Genomic DNA, 19,184 nt, shown 5'->3' on the forward strand with positions numbered 1-19,184 from the left:
CTGAGAGGCCTCCTCCAGCCCTGAGTTACTGAAAATACCCTCTGTGACAGCTGGATGCAGCCTGCTCTCCTTGAAAGACAGCTCCCCTCAACCCCAACAGAAAGTATTTTTAGTATATCCTGGGTACCAGATACTCCTATGTCCTGAAAGATGATGAATTCATTCAAACAACAAGTCAGGGCCCTGGGTATCACTCAGCTCCAGCCAGTCATAACAGCTGCCAAATATAAAATATTACATGTATCCCGTGAGTCTTGGTTTGCATTCCCCTCAACATGCATATTCAAGAATCTCATCCCATCCCTAGCTGTCAGAGATGGTGACAGTTGCGCTGGGGGTGGGGGGTGTCCTCTAGCATTATCAAGAGAGATTATTTTATAACCAAAATTATTTTCCATTGTAAATGTTTAAATCCATATTAAGTCCAGATTAATGCAGGCAGCAGCTTCAAAGGATATCAACGGGGGTGGGAGGAGAGAATAATAATAATAAATGAAATGGTTCAGGACGGGTCCCATCACAAGGAATATTTTCAGACTAGGAAAGAAAGTTGTTTGGATTAAAAAGATATCTAAAGAAAATATGTTTCCCAGGGATTGCTGGCTCCCTTCACAGACACCCGAACTTTGTATACAGACCAGACCCTAGCACTCTCTTTCTTCTAGCACGCTTCTTCTTCTTCGCATGACTGGAATTAATAATGGAGATAAACCCTAAACAAATCGGGATTAGTGCTAACTATGTCTTGAGGTTTAGGATGCAATAGGAAAATGAAAAGGGAGAGAGGAAAAAAAATCATAAAAACAAAACAAAAACAAAAAAGAAGGTTGCGAAAATCCAAACCAAAACCCCAAACCCGAATTGCCTGGACTATGGGATGGGGAAAGGAGTCATGGTAAGATGGGGTTGTGGAGGAGAAGAGAAACAGCAAGATGGAAGGACCAGCCGAGCAGGGTAATCAAAGTCCTCCCAATCACAGCTGCTTTGGAGCCGAGTTCAAAGGCTCCTTCCTGGCCACTGGCTGGGCGAGGTCACAAGTGAAATGCAGTTGCTGGGGAGGGGGAGGGGTGCCTGGGATTTGGGTAGAGAGCCCTGTCTTCTCACTTAGTGAGGGCAAGCCTGCTAGACGGTCAGCATGCAGCATCTCAGGAAACTGGTCCAACTCTCTAGTTTGGGAGGGAAGAATTCCGTCCCCAACTTGCACAGCCTGTGAAGAGATGACAAAGTTCCACACCAGCATGTTTGTTCCCTCCTGGAAAGTTCCTCCCGGAGCACCGATCTCAGGAGTTAAGCATACTTTTCTTTCTGTGGATAAATAATTGCATGATGGAGCGAATTTTGACGAAGTTGTTTAGATTCTTCCATGTCTTTGAGTTTAAGTCATTGGAAGCGGCCCCAGCACGTGGAATCAGACTGTCTCTCCCCTTCACAGGAGCCCTTAAGACAGAAGATGAGGCAGACTGAGCACACTTTCTTTCGGTCACCTTTTCAAACTTAACTTTCAGTAAATAAAGGCTTCTGTGGAAGCCCCTAAATTTAGCCAAAGGGAGTAGCCTTCTCCAGATGCAATCACAGGGCTGTAGAGAGCGCAAAGCTGCTAATGTGGAGCCAGGGCCGGAGGCAAGCTCTGCCAGCGTGCTTGCCTTCTCCACCACGTTGGCCTCAGCTGATCCAGACATGGTGTGGCTTTCTCCTTCCCACATGGAACTGTTGAACCGGCAGCCACACGACCCGCCCTGATGCCTGCCTCAGACGGCTTCTCTTTGGTGAATGCACAGACTTCTGATTTGGCCTAACCTTCTAGCAACCAGGCTGGTCTGAGGTTTTGAGAGATCATGTCCCCCATCTGTTTCCTGTTCCGCTTTTCAGCGGGTCTTCTTTTTCTCTCCTGCAGCACAGAGAGGGGCGTGCCCATCACGGGGCATCCACTCCCTCTCCCTGTCTGCACAGAGGTCTATTATCTTTGTAGGTTTGTTGTCCCCGTGTTGCAGCAATGCACCAGAATGGAAAGAAATGAGAGATCGGGTGGGGGGAGTGAGGGGGGGGCTGGGTGACTTTTTTGTTTTGCAATGTCTGTGGCCATTGTGGCTTGCTGTAACTGTGCAGTAGATTGGTACCAAAACAACAGCATGCATTTTAAAGGACTCTTGACAGTTACCATGGTAATTTGAGATTTTGATAAATAAAAATATATTCTGGGGAATAAGAATAAGTCAGAGGTTTAACCTTCAGAAAACCTCATTATACTAATGATGGGTGAAAAATGAGGGAGAATGCTAAAATCATGGCCATGTGGTAGCATGAGCTCCATTCCAACCTAAAAATAAATGTTCTTTTTTTTTTTTTCCCAGTTGGAACATATACCCTTACAATCTCAAGCACTAGCCAAAGCAAAACAATGCACCATTAAGGGTAAGTGATCTTTAGGGTTTCAGGCCTCAGAGTTCAGCATAAAGGACATTGTTTTACAGATAACAAGCATCTCCCAGACACCAGGGATTTTGTTGCGAAGAAGAAGCTGAGTCACTGACCCCAGACCTGTTGCTAAGGCCTGCACCTAAACCCACTCATGTAACAAGGCAAGCGGAAGGTGCTGATACCATAAGACAAAATTATCTACACATGCATTTCAGAGCACATATGCCATTTTATTTTTTTTATTTTTTTAAGTAAATTTTATTAAATTATAAAAGTTTCCATTTCCGCCCCTCTTCCCAACACCCTCCCACTCCCCCCACTCCCTACACATATGCCATTTTATACATAGATATACACACAGAAACATGCAGTCAGCCTTCTCTAAATGCCAATCTTCACTTGCTGATTCTGCCAAATACAGATTTAAAATATATGGGAAAGTTTTATTTAATAGAACAGGCCCGGACTCCCTTTTCGTCTGTGTTCCCTGAACAAGTACAGTAGCATGATTTTCACAGAACCTATATGGCATTAGAGACAAGTGATCTAGAAGTGACTTAGAGTGTAGGAGGGTGAACGTAGGTTACATGCAAATGCTTTGCTACTTTATATGAAGGGCTTCAGCATTCACAGAGTTTGGTATCTGAAGAGGGCTTTAGAGTCAGTCCCCTGAGGATGACTGTTGATATACATGTATATATATACACACACACATACACAAACACACACATGCATGCACGCATGTACATACACACGCACACATGCAAACACACACGGGAGTAGGGTTGGGAGGTTTGAGCGCCTTGACTGAGTTCGTGCTCTCCCCTGGCTTTTAAAAAAAAAATTGAAATCTGAAATGCTCCTGAATCTCAAACTTTTTGAGAGCCAGTTTGACACTCTGTGTGAAAAACTCCTCCCCTGACCTCAGAAGACAGACTGTCACCACAGTACAGATATACTAAAAATGCCGTGTAAGATACCTTCAGGTTATGTGTATGACGTGCAATGTGAACGGTAAATAAATGGATCACATTCCCATGATAACTCGTGTATAACTTATGTATGAGCAGATATTCCAAAATGGGAGGGGATCTGGATTATCAAATACTGGCACTACATATTTTGGATAAGGAATATTAAGTGTGTGTGTGTGTGTGTGTGTGTCTGTATGTGTGTGTGTGTGTGTGTGTGTGAGAGAGAGAGAGAGAGAGAGAGAGAGAGAGAGAGAGAGAGAGAGAATGTGTTAAAAAACTTTTTCCTGGTAATACAAAAGTCAGGCTCATTAGAAGAGCTGGTAGTTAGATGGTAATTTCTATTTATCTGAATGATTTTTGGTACAGAAGGAAAATTGTATAATTAAAAAACCCTGTATAAAAAACATGTAGAATCGAGGATGTAGCTCAGTGGAGAGACAGTTTGCCTTATATGCACGAGATCCCAAGTTTGAGCCCCAGCACTGCGTAAGCCAAGCATGGTGGCACAGCCACCACCCCAGGACTTGAGATGTAGGAGGAGAATTGGGAGAGCAAGACTTGGAGACATTAAAAGACAAAGTAACAAACAAAACCAAAAGACAATGATCTGGGTGGTAAAGGCCATCTGAAATAGATTTTCAAGGACTGAAATGCAACCAGTTCTGCAGTTGGGTCACTCATAAGAAGAAAATGCCATGGGCAAAGTCACATTCCAAGGGTGCTGTCCCTCCTGGGCCCTTTCCCCATGTGGCTGCCAGTGCAGATTAGCCCACAGTGGTTTGGGTGGATGGTGACTGGTATGTCCTGGAGTTGGGACAGTTGTCTACACAGCCAAGGACCTCCTCTGTGGGACTGTGTTCTCTGGCCTGCTGAGACAGACATCAGGGTTAGTTCCATTCTTTTTTGGACAGAATCTGTTGCAGGTGACCTAGGTATCTTTGACAAAGAGCCAGCCTGCCCCAGAGATAACAAGGCTTCAAGGAGACACTACAGTTGTAGAACTTTTCCTGCTGGCCCTTAAAAAAAAAAAAAAAAAAAAAACCAAAAAACAAAAACAAGCTAATTCACTAGTCCTTAGCCATACCTCACTGTTTCTCATCTTACACAACTGAAACAGAGAAAGTTCTTGAAGTTTGAACAGTGATAATTAAGTCTGAATTGGATGGGATATTTGTAATTTTGAATGTTTGAATTCTGAGAGGAAAAAGCTATGTCATGTTGTTGGCCAAATGACCCTAGTGATTAAGATTCCTATGGCATTATTTAGTTAGCTGGCTTTTTATAACACTGTGAGGTTTGCTGTGAGCTGTGAAGGAAGTCGCTGGGGCTCAGAGGGATGAGGAGAGTTCCAGAGAAGATCAGAAGCAGCAGCGCCTTCACCCCAGCCCCGCCATTCACAGCATTGGCCTCTCTGAACTCTTCAGATCCGGGAGACAGAGTTGAGCAGAGTAGTCGAAATAACCAGCTATGAAGCCAATGGAAACGCTGTCCTGATCCAGGAAAAAAAAAAAGTGAGACAGGAAAGGGAGGGCCACAGTTTTGAAGGAAACCATGCAGTATTTTGGTAAATCCTTTGTTGATGAAAAAAAAAATGACCAGCACATTAATTATGTCCTGAGAATGGAACATTGCTAGTCTGCATTTCCTAGGCTGGGTCTGTCGTTGAAGCGTTTTCTACCCAGTGGGCTGGAGACTTGAGCGCCTAGGCGTATGTTGTGAACATTCCCACAGTGTTGAAATCCGCCCGAAGCAGGAGGTAGGTCGACATTTTATGAGACGCGACCTAATTGTTTGGGACCCCTTACAAGACAGGAAGGGTTCAGCCCCTGCCGAGTAATGAAACGAAATATGCCAAGAAAAACATCTCCCCCCCACTTCCTCTTGTCTCTTGTGCCTTAAAAAAAGAATTTATCAAGGATGAGTAAATTGCAGGATAAATTAGAGGATGGCTCAGTGATAAGTTGCTTCTTGTGCAAGTGTGAGGACTTTAGGTCCCCAAAAGTGATGTAAATGGCAGGACAGGTGTGGCAGCCTGTCTGTAACCGCAGTGCTTGGAAGGCAGAGACTGTGTGTCCCCCAGTAAGCTGGCTACCTAGACTCCCTGAATCAGGGAGGGACTCTGCCTTAAAGAAAAAGGGGAGCGCAATATAGGAGGTCACCTGATATCAACCTCTGGCCTCCACACCCACGTGCATGTGTGCCCATAACATGTGAACCCTCGTAAACCGAATGTATGCACGCCACACACACGTACACACGCAAAATAAATCAATAAGAATGTTATAAGTAATATACATTCATGCAATTATTTCACAAAACTTGGAAAATTCACATTTGGAGAGGTGTAGCAACATTTCAACACGGGCTCCCCTCTCCTAGAGGACAGGAACGCAAGCAGAGCGTGGCAGTTGCGAGTTCTCGGTCATCCTCCTGAAGCAGAGCCAAAGATAACCGCCACCTCTTTGGAGGGACACACTGTGTTACAGGGACCACATTGTGGGAAGAGAAATGGTCACACACATTTTCCCCTCTTTGCTTGGGTACAGTCTTCCGTTGATTCTGATCCAGCTATGGGGTTTCCTTAGCCTTTGGGATCATAGCAGATGGGCTACCAGCCCCAGTTGGAAGGCCTAGGCAGTGTGTATGGCTTATTCTTTTGTCCTGCGTTTGGACTCACCATAGGATGAAGCTTGGCGTTTCCCCGTGGAGAGACTAGAGAACCTTATGGGATGGCATCACGTCTCTGCCAGCCATGAGGTCCGGACTGTTCTTGTCCACCCATCTCAGTCAAATTGACTCAATAGGAGAACCATCCAATTCTCCTCTCAGTGAGAAATGATTTATTGTTTGAGGTGACTACACTTTGGGGTGGCTCGTTAGACGGCAAACGTTGCATGTACTGCCTTCACTCCTTGATTAGGGCCATCTTCCTTAGATAGAAAACCCCGTTTGGAATTCTGATTGTCAGTGTTACAGAATGACAATGTCCCTGTCTGGTTGGGGCTCTAACCAGGTATTTGGGAATTAAAAAAAAAAAAAGGCCCTCCCAATGAGTGTCTGCCTTTTGCAGTTTTGCAGGAGCGGCATTCCTCCTTTGAGCAATCAGGAACAAAGCCCCAAAGGTAGGAATCCAAACAGCAGGGCCAATGTGACTTCTCCATTGTCCTCCCTCCCCTAGCCCACAGTCACTGTTCTCCATCTCTGAGCCTGGCTGATCCCAGTCTTCTAGCTCCACGTCCCTTATGGCTGCTATCATAATCTCACCTCTTAATGGCTCCTTTCAAGTCAGTATCTCTCTTATCACGAATGTAAGGAAGAAAGAACACCAGGAGTGCTTTGGCCTTTTAAGTAAAATAGGAATTTTGTCATGGTATTCTTATTCTTTGGGGGCAAAGGTTGTCATGGGAGGGTGGAGTGATCCTAGATCCACCAATTGGTTTCCTTATCTTTATCTTCCAAAGCATTCTACTTCTCCAGGCTCTTACCCTGCTCCGTAGGACCTCATTCCCATGCCTTCCTACTGGATTCTTTGGCATCCCTGGCTCCAGCCTGCTGCATCCCTGTTCAGAAGTTCCCAGAGGCCTTCACAAACTACAAAGCCCTAATCTCTTTGCCAGCCTCTGAGGGTCTCACAGGCCAATTTGGTCTGACTCTGACTTACCAACGGTTGTCATCTTAATTCCCGCGTAAACACAACCCCAGCCGAAGGCTCTGATATAGTCTCGGCCACTTTCTGCTCCGGGCCTTTGCATTTTCCTCTTCACAAGAGTTTGGCTGAAAGGATGTCTCTCCAGCAGGCATCTCCCGAGGGGCTCTTCGTTCTTCTGAATTTTCCGTGGTCTTCAGGGTCCCAGTTGTTCACTCTTACTGATAATATTCTGTGTGTATGATCAGTTATTAGTCTCATGGTTTTTAAGTCTTCCAGATTGAACCTAACCTGGTGCTTTTTATCAGAGGGACTAAGTTTCCCCAGCACCTAAAGCACCTAGCAGAATGCTGGGTGTAAGGAAAAGTGCTCTGCAAATGCCGGGCACCATGTTGCTCTCTAGCCTTGAGCACTATTTTTTCAAGTGTGATGTGGGCATTCCAGTGCCAGCATGACTCGGGCTGGTCAGTAAACGCTGTCTCTCGGGCTATTCCAATAACTAGACTTGCTTTTCTTTTGGAAAGGGCAGGAATCTACACCATAGACAGATTTTTAAGGTAACTCTTTTTTTTTTTTTTACTGTACACAGTGTTCTGCCTGCATATATCACTGCAGGCCAGAAGAAGTTATCAGATCTGATTATAGATGGTTGTGAGCCACCATGTGGTTGCTCGGAATTGAACTCAGGACCTCTGGAAGAGCAGCCAGTGCTCTTAACCGCTGAGCCATCTCTCCAGCCCTTTAATGTAACTCTTAAGGTCATAGAAATTTGGGAATCAGGGCTGGTGACAGGGCTCAGTGGGTAAAGGACTCGTCTTACCAAGCATGAAGACCTTGTCCCAGGCCTCCATGTTCATGTAAAGCCAGATGCCATGACTTCTGTGTGTAATCTCAGCACTCCTGCGGTGAGATAAATGATGGGGATAAGGAGGATCCCCGAAAACTCATAGCCTCTCCCTACACCCTGGTGGACAGCAGGAATTGTGTCTCAAACAAGGTGGAGTGAAGACCAACAATGGGGACAGGACTCTGGCCTCCACAGGCACACCATGGTGAGTGAGAACCTACAGAAAGATGGTGGAACTTCACCTGACCAGAAGAGAACTGGTTCCATCCACTTGAAGGTCTGTAGTAAAAGAAATAGTTTCACATGTTCTATCTCCTCGACTGTGTGTTTCTCTGAGTGTGTGTGAGTGTCTGTATGTGTGTACACATAGAAGTCCAAAGAAGTACTGGATCCTTTGAAGCTGGAGTTATATACACAGTGACTTGGGTGCTGTGAACCAAACTCAGTCCTCCGCAAGAGCAGCAAGTGCTCTTTACCACTGCACTATCTCTCTGGCCTCCAAACTCACACATTACAGATACGGTATCCATGGGGATGGCTGTGTTAATTTGTTTTCTTAAAGACAACGTTTTTAAGAGTAACAGTTTTATGGCCCTAAAATTAACCCCTTTAAAGTATAGAACTCAGAGGGTTTTAATATTTTATAGACTATGCTGCCATTACTGACTCTTAGAGCATTTTCATAATCCCCTAAAAAAACCCTACACTTATTAGCAGTCACTCCTTGTTCATTCTTTTAGCTTCTGGCAACCACGAATCAGCTTTCTGACGCTGTGTTTGTTGAAAAGGAAGTCTGTAACAATGGATACACGCCAGACTGTCTTCGGTGTGCCTGGCTTCTTTCACTTAGCACAGTGTTTTCAAGGTTCATCCACACTGCAATAGATGTCAGTACTTCATTACCCTTTATAGTTGACTAACACTCTATTTTACCACCATGCCACATATTAGCCCTTTGTCATTTGTTGTATATGTGGTTTGTGTTACTCTGGCCATTATGAATAACAGTATTTCTCTTGAGTATATTCTTAGGAGTTTAATTTTGGATGAGATGGTAGATCCATGGTTAAGGAACTACCTTTCATCTGTCTCTGTTCCTCACTACTCCTGTTGTGACTAGAAGCTAGGTAATGTGGGTTTCCCTCTGTATGCTGTGATTACCATTAATGAATAAAGAAACTGCTTTGGACCTATAACAGGGCAGAACTTAGCTAGTTAGGGGAAACTAAACTGAATGCTGGGAGAAAGAAGGGTGGAGTCAGAGAGATGCCATGTAACCCCACTGGAGACAGACGCTAGAACTTAAGCTGGTAAACCACAGCCACGTGGCCATACACAGATTAATAGAAATGGGTTCAATTAACATGTAAGAGTTAGCCAATAAGAAGCTAGAGCTAATGGGCCAAGCAGTGATTTAATTAACACAGTTTCTGTGTGATCATTTCAGGACTAAGCGCTCGGGAATCAACAAGCGGCTCTCTTCTCCTACAGATAGGCACTATGGAATGTTTACTCTGCTCTGAGCCCTATAGTAAGTTCTTCATATATACAGTCTCATTTAACCTTCACAAAAATATCCCACTTCACAGGAAGGAAGGCTGAGGTGAAGTCACACAAAAAACTTAGCAGAAGACTCACTAATTGGAACTCAGGTCTGACTCCAGGCCCTGATGCTCCCCCCGCCCCAGCCGCCAGTGCTCTATTTGAGTTAGAAGTATATTTTCACAAAGAAAACTATTTGTTTTCATATGAATCTAAATGTGAAAAAGAATAAGTGATTTTGAGTTGATGGATAATGATGGATGTGTTGACGGTAAAGGACCATAGTCCTCTGTGAGTTCCCAGTCAGAACTGGGTCCTGAAAAAAGCATGGGGGCACCCAAGTTCCTGGTCTTGGATGATACAATTCATGGACAGAGTTCAGAGTCCGGGAACACGTGCTCTTCAGCATCTCCCTCAGGACCAGCGGTGACGGGCAGAAAGAGTGCTTCTGGATGCACGTGTTTGACAACAGACGGCCGTCGTCCTTTCACCGGGCACAGCTGACACCCAAGTTCATCTAGCCACCCCAAATTTGCTCTCTTCCTGTGGGGCATTTTATTCCAGCAAGCATGCGTAGAGATAGGTGCTGGCTTTAAAAGAACGTGGGCCAGGACATCCTAAGTACCTAACGATTGTTCATGTTCTTGGGGTCCTGACAAACTAATTGCTTAGTAAAAAACTATATAACAAAAAAGTGTCTTAATATTAAACCAGGAGATAGAGTAGGTGTTGCAAACTATGGTTTGAAGGCTCAAACTGGCCTGCCACCTATTTTAATAAGCAAGGTTTTATTGTGACAGGGCCACGCCCACTCACTGACACAACTGCTTTCGCTGTTTCTGTGCTACCATAGCTGAGTTGAGGATTTGTGACAGAAATAGTATGACTTGCAAAACCTAAGCTGTTTTATCTCTGGGCCTTTAGAGACATGGCATCCTGGCTCCTGAAAAAAGATGATTCAACACAGAAACCAAAGGATACAGTAGGGTCAAGTGGACCAGCTGTTCAGAGGAGCAAATGTTTGTTAGTGTTTGTACTTGTGTATACGGGAGTGGTTCCTTAAGCAAAGAGAGGCCTGCCCGGCAGTGGTGGTGTACGCCTTTAATCCCAGCACTCGGAGAGCAGAGGCAGGCGAAACTCTGTGAGTTCGAGGCCAGCCTGGTCTAAAAGTAAGTTCCAGGACAGCCAGGACTTACACAGAGAAACCCTGTCTCAAAAAACAAAAACAAAAACAAAAAAAGGAAAGAGAGTCACAATTGGTGGTGGTGATGGTGGTGGTGGTGGTGGTGGCGGTAGTGTGTGTGTGTGTGTGTGTGTGTGTGTGTGTGTGTACCTGCATGCAAGGTCCTGCAGAAGCTAAAGGCATCAGGTTCCCTGGAGCCGGAGTTACAGGCTGTTGGGTTCCAGGAACCAAAGTTAGGTTCTCTGAAAGAGCAATATGTGCTCTAATCTCAAAGCGATCTCTTTAGGTTTGTTTTTGATTTTGTTTTACTTTGTTTTGTTTTGAGATGAGATACCACAGTATAGCTCAGTCTGGTCTCAAAGTTGCTATCCTGCTTCAGCCCAAATGCTGTGATTATAGGACAGTGTTATATGGTTACATCATTGGGCATGATTTTAGTGTGTACCCCAGAGAAGGGTAGAATGTGGGCAAGAAGGTGGGGATAGAGTCCTCTGGGGGTGTTCAGTAGGGTCCTCAGTAAATATAAAATATAAAATATAAAACACTGCTATTTCGAGGTGGGGTGTGTGGCAGAGGTGACATAATAAGGATGCTGATTTTTGCCGACTACATCCTTGTGAGGTGGTGTGTGTTCTCAGGCTAGCAGATGAAGGTCCGAGAAGATGGCTGAAAGTCTTACTGAAGATGGCAGAGCTACTGAACCCATCCTGTGAACCCAGAAAAGTTTGGCTTCTCCAGAAAGTCTGGGTGCAGCAGAGGCAAGGGACATTCTAAATCTAAATCTTTTGACTAATTTTTAAACCAATGTATGTGTTTCTTGATCTCTGTGTCCTTCTATAATCCAGGGCTGTGAAACGTTGAGACGTACAGGCTAGTTTTTGATGTAAGGGTCTGTCGAAATCCTGCCAAGTAGAACTTGAACACACTGATGGGTTTATCACTTATCTGCTGAAGAACCTGAGGACCTTAGATCTTTGTGTGTGTGTGTGTGTGTGTGTGTGTGTGTGTGTGTGTGTGTGTGTAAAAATACCAGGTTGATATCAGGTGTCTTCCATTGAGATCAAGCTTCTCCTTGATTGCCACTGGCTAGATTGCCACCCCAAGGATACATCTGTCTCCACCTCCCAGAGCTGGGGGTCTAAGTGCGAATGATTACACCTGGCTTTTCACAGGTGCTAGAGAACTGAACTCATGACCTCATGCTTGACAGCGAGCACTTTACTCACGAAGCCATCTCCCTAGCCTGAGCATCTTGTCTTTGAGGTACCAGTTCATCTGAACCCCAAAACAATGAGACTGTTACTCCTTAGAAAATTGGGTGTCTAAATCATGTTTTTTTTTTGTTACAACTAATATTTATTTATTTTATTTATTTAGATACACCTGCCTCTGCCTCTTAAATGCTAGGATTAAAGGCATGTGCCACCACACTGGCCTTATTTGTTTTGGAGATGGGTCTTAGTCTTATATATTTCATGCGGTCTTTAATTCTCTATGGAATCAAGGGTAACTTGGAACTTCTCACCCTCCCGCCTCCACCTGTAGTAGGATTAAAGGCACACGGAATCACAACTAGTTTTTATGGTGGTAGATGTCAAACTCCCTAGCCCTGTGCATGCCAGGCAAGTACTCCATCTGCTTGAGCTATGTTCCTAGCTCTAACAATATTTACCGAGCCACGGACCAAACACCGCCATTAACCAGTATGTGGTTAATCCCTTCAATGACCCTCAAGAGGTAGGTACCATTATATCTCTGTTAGACAGACGAGACCAGTAAGTCGCAAGCAGTTAAGATGCTGGAGGAAAAAGATGAAAGCTGCCTGAGTTTGGAAGGGAATGCCAGTGGCAGGGCTTCTGAGCTTGCGTTCTTCCTCCCTGTCTGCTGCATACCACCACTTGCTCACAAGCATGGGGCTGCAGAGCTTTGAATCACAGTTGAGAAGTCGAAGAAGAACGGCATGCCGAAACCAGGGAAGAAAGGCCGTGTTTCCGTCACACAGCACCGCTACCATTAGGTTTAAAAGATGTTGAGTCCAAACTCTAAAGATCCCAACAGGGTCTCAGCCCTGCAGGTATCTCAGAGGGAAGCCAGAGAGACAGGAAGCGTGCAAGATGAAAGCTGGAATTAGTCCCAGCGGAGAGACAAAAACCTGACAAGATCTGAGAAGAAAAAAAAAAAGGGGGTCCACGTTATCATTTGGGGACTTAACAGGGCCGTAAGTGCAGAAAGGTTTCAACAGTCCCCCCACCCCCCAAGAACGTCTGTATAACCTTGCTTCAGTACCTGGATTCTTAACATACTGCACTGTGTCCCGTTTAGGTTGGTGATAGGCCATTGGGTCACACTGTGCCTGGTACCTAGCTTGTGGCTAAGAGAGGGAACAATACAGAAGAAGTGTAATACAGCTCAGCATTCCTGGGACTATGGACCTAATAAACGTGCACCTAATAACAAGCTAATGTAACCTAATGAGTCTTGAAATCAGGAAGATGAAGAAACAAGAATGTTCTTGGAGGGCTTGGGATGGGCATTTAAATGGTGTGGCAGAGAACCACCCCCCACACCAAGGAGAGAGTGTTGTGGGTTACACTGAGCCTAAACAAATTATTCTCACGCCTTCGTGGTGATGCACTCTGTCTGGGCCTCCTATTGTGGAAATGAAAACCAATGTGTTAGAGGAGTGGGGGCCAGGAGCTGCTGGTACACGGTGATAGACAGGGCTTCCTAGGCCAGTGGTAGGAGGCTCCTGGTCCAGTCTCTTGAAGAGGAAAAGGCACAGAGTGTAGTGTCTGAAAGGACAGATGAGAAGGCTAGAGTGGGGGTTAGGTCTAGACTCTGTGTGTGTGTGTTCATATGTGTGCAAGTGCCAGTGTATGGGAATTACGTGTGCATGAATGTGAGTGTGATTGTGAGGGCTAGTGGCCAGCCTCAGGTGCCACTCCTTAGGGATCATCTGCCTTGGGTTTATTGTTGTTGTTGTTTTTGTTTTGTTTTTTTCTAGATAGAGTTTCTCTCTGGGACCTGGAACTCAACAAGTAGGCAAGGTTGACCCAGGCCAGCGTGCCCCAGGGAGCCACTTGTCCCCTTCTCCTCAGTGCTAGGCCTGACTCTTCCTTTGGCTGGGATGGAACTCAGTCCACCCAGCAAGCCCTGACTCCTCAGTCCTATTCGGAGGATTTGGAGAACGATGCTGGACTATGTTGACTCTGAGGCTGTCGGCAACGGAGAACCCCTTTGGGTGGGTTAAGTGAGTTGTGTCAGAACAAAAGCCCACCAAAGCAGAGAGGGGAAGAGCAGCCGGGGCCTGAACTGGAAAGGGCACCGGACTGAGCCGATTGCAGGAGGCGGGCTACGGGTGCCACACTGCCTGACTTTCCTTTCAGGGTTAATTTCCGGAATGTTCCTCAGATAGGGGAAAGTCAAGGAGGGTGCTTTCTCTCAGTGAGAGTAAGGAAAAGCTATTTTCAGCTGGCTTCGGGGAGGGAGGAGCACCAACATTCCTCTCTCAAACCACAAGAAACCTTCATGAATGTGGCTAGAAATTGCAAGTAAAATTATGGTCACACTGCTTAAGCGAGAGCAGGGGCTTTCAGAGCCACCCTTTCAGAGGGACCTTCAGACGGAGCGGATTTTAGTGGCATCTCGGTGGCCTCAGAACACAGGAAGCCACGATGCTGCACATGTCTCGACACACAGGACAAAGACACTACAATGTCCAGCTCCCCACCACTATGCTTATTCCTGAATTAGATCATTTGACTATATTGGCTCTAGCCAGGACCCGTAGTCCCTTATCTTCAGGAGACCCTCAAATGCTAATCTCCTCTGCTTTGTACAGATTAAATTACCAGTGCCCTAGACTATGACATGGCTAATTCTTGTTCTCCTTGGCAGTCAAAGTCTTGCTCTGTAGCCCAGGCTGGCCATGAGCTCACAGAGATCCACCTGCCTCAGCCTCCAGTGCTGGGATTAAAGGAGCACAGGGCTCTCAGACCTTGTTGCTGCTTTTTAAGGATTAAATTAGAGAAAACAAAACAAAGCAACAACAACAAAAATGGGCTTTGTTAACTACATTCACGCAGAGGCTCACCTGATAAACAACTCTGAGTAATAAGACGGGAAATTGTCTTAAAAATTTTTGCACGTTATTCGGTTACAGTTTCCATATGGCCAAAAAAGAGTCTGGGAAAAAGGAAACCCTTCCATTCTGCACCCCTCCCCCCAACCACATATTTAATCCATGCGCTTATGTCAAACTTAATTACAGGACTTTTGGCATAAAATAACAGTCCACATCCTCAGAGAGAAGAACTTAAGAAGTTAATATGTGCGATTGAGTGAAATTGCTTGGCCCAATGTTTATGAGTAACTCAAGACCAGTGAAATGCGCCGATATTTTAACCATTTCAGGACTGAACTTGTGCCAAGAGGCTGTGAAGTCAGGGAAAAAAATAATTTTTCTCGATCCACCGTGTATCATATTTCTGGTGACAGAAAGGGCTGGCTGGTTAAGGCCATTCTATAGGACTTTCACAAATAGGTTTGTGGAGGAAAAAAAAACCAACAAAGTCAGAACAATTACAGAACTTGTCACTGTCTCAAGGAACCACAGGGATCTGACCAAGCTGCAGTGACTTCAAACTACGTCTGTTCTGAGGAAAATTCTTCCAGCGTTCTCTACCAAGGACCATAACTCTTGCTTTGCCACCCCCACAACCTTTCCAGACATTTCTGCTTCCCATTCATCTCCAGTCCAATGGAAAGTCTTTAAACTGGGCGATTCCCCGCTCTAACAAGACACCTCACTTCCCACCATCGTCTTTAATAAAAGAAGCGTCTGTTTAAACATCCCCATCCCCTCTAAACTGCTGTTATGAAGATTTGCTTCTGGGACTTGAGAGATGGCTCAGTGATCAAGAGCATGCATCGCACTTGCTGAAGACTTGACTTGGGTTGACACTTGGGTGAGGTGTCATGTAGCCATCTGTAACCGGGGAGTCCTTTGCCTCTGGTCTCTGGGATCATACGTGCTCACATGCTCACACAACATACTCAGACACACCATGAAAAAAAATCTTGGCGATTGGGTCTCACTAGGTGACCTTGACTGGCCTGGAACTCACTATGTAGAATAGACAGATCCATCAATCTCCCTAGCCTGGGATTGAAGGTTATGCCACCACACCCGGTCTGTGCGGTACTGCAGGTTGAAACCAGGGCTTCACCAGGGCTTCATGCTGCCAGACAAGCATCTTCCCATCTGAGTTTCGGCCAGGTGGCGGCAGGGGGACGGAGCTCCCACGGGTTTATTATTTTTACTTCAGAAAGCTCTGCACTCCCGTTGGCCCTGTAAGGATTTCACGTCACCCTTTTGGAAACATAACTGCACTCTAATGTCTAACTGAGCCCCTGTCTGTCCGTTTTCTTCGGCCTCAATCCCCTAGACTTTGGGGGTGTCTCCGGCGCTGGTGCTGGGAATGGCTGGATGCAGTCACATGGATCCTTCCTTCTGCAGGACGTCCAGGATGCTGTCGCAACCTTTCCACCCATCTCACCCCATTCACCTTGGTCTTCATTTTCTTTTTTAAGATGTGGTTTAGAAATTATTTATTTATTGTATGTATATGGGTGCTTAGCCTGTACATATGTGTGTACGCCGTGCACACATATTGCCTGTGGAGGCCAGGTGAAGGCATCAGATCCTCTAGAACTAGAATTACGGAAAGGCGTGAGGGTTATGTGGGCACTGGGAATTAAATCCGGGGCCTCTGAGAAAGCAGCCAGTGCTCTTAACCACTAAGCCATCTTTCTAGTCCCTAAACAAATGTTTTTTATATAGGATCTTTCCACATAGCCCAGGCTATCCCTGAATTTGTGATCCTCCTGCCTCTGCCTCCCCAGTGTTGGGATTACAGCTGTGCACCACCACATCTGGACTTCTTCCTCTACGACTTCCTCCTTAGCTCACGTCCAGGGTGTTTGTAAACCCGCGTTGTGCTCATTGGCACCCCATCCCCTCTTGCTATTTTGAAATGTTCCCGAAAAAGCCCCGTTCTCCCTCACTGCTGCTCCCATCTTCATTAGCTTATATTTTGTAATTATTTTCAGAGCTGTTGCTCGGTTCTGCACACTGGGTCCTCCTAGCCTTAAGAAAGGTGTGGTAAAACCATGGTGTCTTAATGGCAAGATGCCCGTGAGTGAACCCTGCACAAAACAAGGTCCAGAGATTTATTTGTTTGTTCAATGTTCAATTCTGAGTATTTAGTACAATAACAGCAAAATTTAAGTTAGGCCCCTTCTGATGCCATCTCTTAGCCTTTGTGTCTTTCCTTGGTCGCCCTTATGACAACTGATATGTAACGTATTTACTGGGAGGTGACTCCCTTAAGGTCAGTCTCCCCCTTGACGTCACTTCTTGAAACTGTCAGTTTTAGAAAACAGGGACTATGTCTGTTTTGTTTAATACTCTATGCACATTCCTAGCAGCGTGCCTGGCTGCGGTCAGCACTCTACAGTGATTGCTAACTGTGAACGTCAGAATATTGATGACGAAGGGGAAGTCAGTCTATTAGTCATTGATTTTTTTTTTTCACTTTGGAATCAATTACACAACTTCTTGACGTCGCTTCTTCTCACTAGTCACTTGCATGTAGTTTACTACTGGGGTATGATTGAGCTCCCTGTGGCCTGCTGGGAAGAAGGGGACAAAAGTCGCTGATTGCTGCCCCAACTCCGGAACAGCGTTACAGATGGGAACGGGAACGTCGAAAGCACAGAACACAGCTAGGAGACGTCAGCTCTCAGAGGAGTCTGGCAAGTGGGAAAAGCCGGACACGGGAAGAGAATGACCTCGGTGTCTTCCTGTCCTCACTTCCTGTCTCCCCAGGAAGTGTCAGTCAGAGACTTTCAGGAAAGGGTGTTGTCATGGTAATCTGTGCAGACTCTTCCCTTCCAGGCCGTACTGGGACAAGTGCCCTCGTGTGCCCCCGCTGGTAGGGGAGGACAGTAGCCAGTTTGAAGTTTCAGACACAACCTGGAAAATCCAGAGCCAAAACCATCTGCAACCATGGGCTCCATTACAGCACACAGCAAGGACTCCAGCCCAGAATATAGCGAAGCCTTTTCCCGAACTAATTAAAATTTAATCTGCTGAAGCCATTTTCTTGATAATTTGGGAACCCTCTTTTGGCTTCTGCAAAGAGCCTCTAAAATAGAGGATGCTATATTCTTGCACTTTTATTTCTGGGTATCGGCATATACGCATATGTCCAGATGGGACTTTTAAAGAAAGGTCTCCAGCTACAGGGTCCATATAACTTAGCATCCAAACTGGGACACTTCAGAGGGTGAAAAGTAGGGCTATGGACAAGTACACAGAGACAACAGATACAAACCAGGCTGTTGTAGGGTCGGGGACAGACCAGTTGGGCTTCCAGTTCGAAAATACCTGGACAGCGTCTGGACCACCCTTATGTCTCAGGGCTTGGTATACAATCAGTGTTCAAAGTGATTGCGTAAACCCGTGCTTGCTCTTGAGTCTATATCCGAAGTCAGGTCATCGGGAAGCATCCCAGGCTGCGGGAGGACTAGGAAGGGGAAGCCACACTGACGGGATAGGCAGGTACCTGATGCCTAAGGAGATGTGTAGTCTGTGTTTACTCATTTCTAACGGCTAGCAGTTCATTGCCATCTGTTGACAGACCCCAAGGGGCGTGTTAAACAGCTCTTGACATTTGCATACGAATTGTTTGCCTGTACATTTTACGAACTCTCCTTTATGGGCTCCAGTTTCCTCGAATCCGCGTTATAGCACCCCACATTTCACAGTATATCCACAACGGATGCCACTCCGTAGGGTCTGCTGGGCAGAATAAGCAGACTCCTCAAAATTCCCTTCAGGGTCAGTCAGAAATTTCTCCTTCAGACTGGGCTGTCTCCAGGACACACTGGTTCCCACCCCTCCTCCTCTGGCCTGCTGGGTCCTTCAGGAAGAGCGAACTGGTCCATTGACCCCGGAGGAGCAAAAGGGCAGGTCTAGCTTTCTCAGAGGTTGGGGACTCTCTGAGTGACGCTGGCAGGGAACGACTTTTAAACATTGGAGTCTTGCATCTTAGCGTGCAGGGTAAGGCCTGATCAAACAGCCTTACCTCCTTGCTTTTTGCCCAAGTCTGTGAGGACCGGTTCCCTGTCCTCCTCCTCCTCCTCCCCGTCCTCCTTGAGTGAGTGCTCGGTCTGTCCTCTTCCCATGTCTTGGAAGAGATCTGTCTCCTTTGACAGACTCAAGATTCCAGACCGAACTTTCCCATGCCACCGTCCCTCAAAATAGCCCGTGCGAGCTGTATTTATAGCTGTGTGAGACTCTAATGGGCCAATTTGTTTGAATTTCCACTGCTTTTGTGTTGAACTTACCCCTCACCCGTGGGCAGTCTCTTCAGGCCTTTATTGATGGGGTGTGTTAGGGTGGCGAGGGCCATGTTCAAGATGGTAGCTGTATAGAGCTTGGGGGCTGCTTTGCATATTTACTGTTCTTTAAAGCTGTATTTTTTTTTTTCAAGTGAGCGAGAGCAAGAG

Source organism: Myodes glareolus, chromosome 22 (genome assembly GCF_982192425.1).
Source record: "Myodes glareolus chromosome 22, mMyoGla1.1, whole genome shotgun sequence".
In the NCBI taxonomy this organism is placed as follows: Eukaryota; Metazoa; Chordata; class Mammalia; order Rodentia; family Cricetidae; genus Myodes; species Myodes glareolus.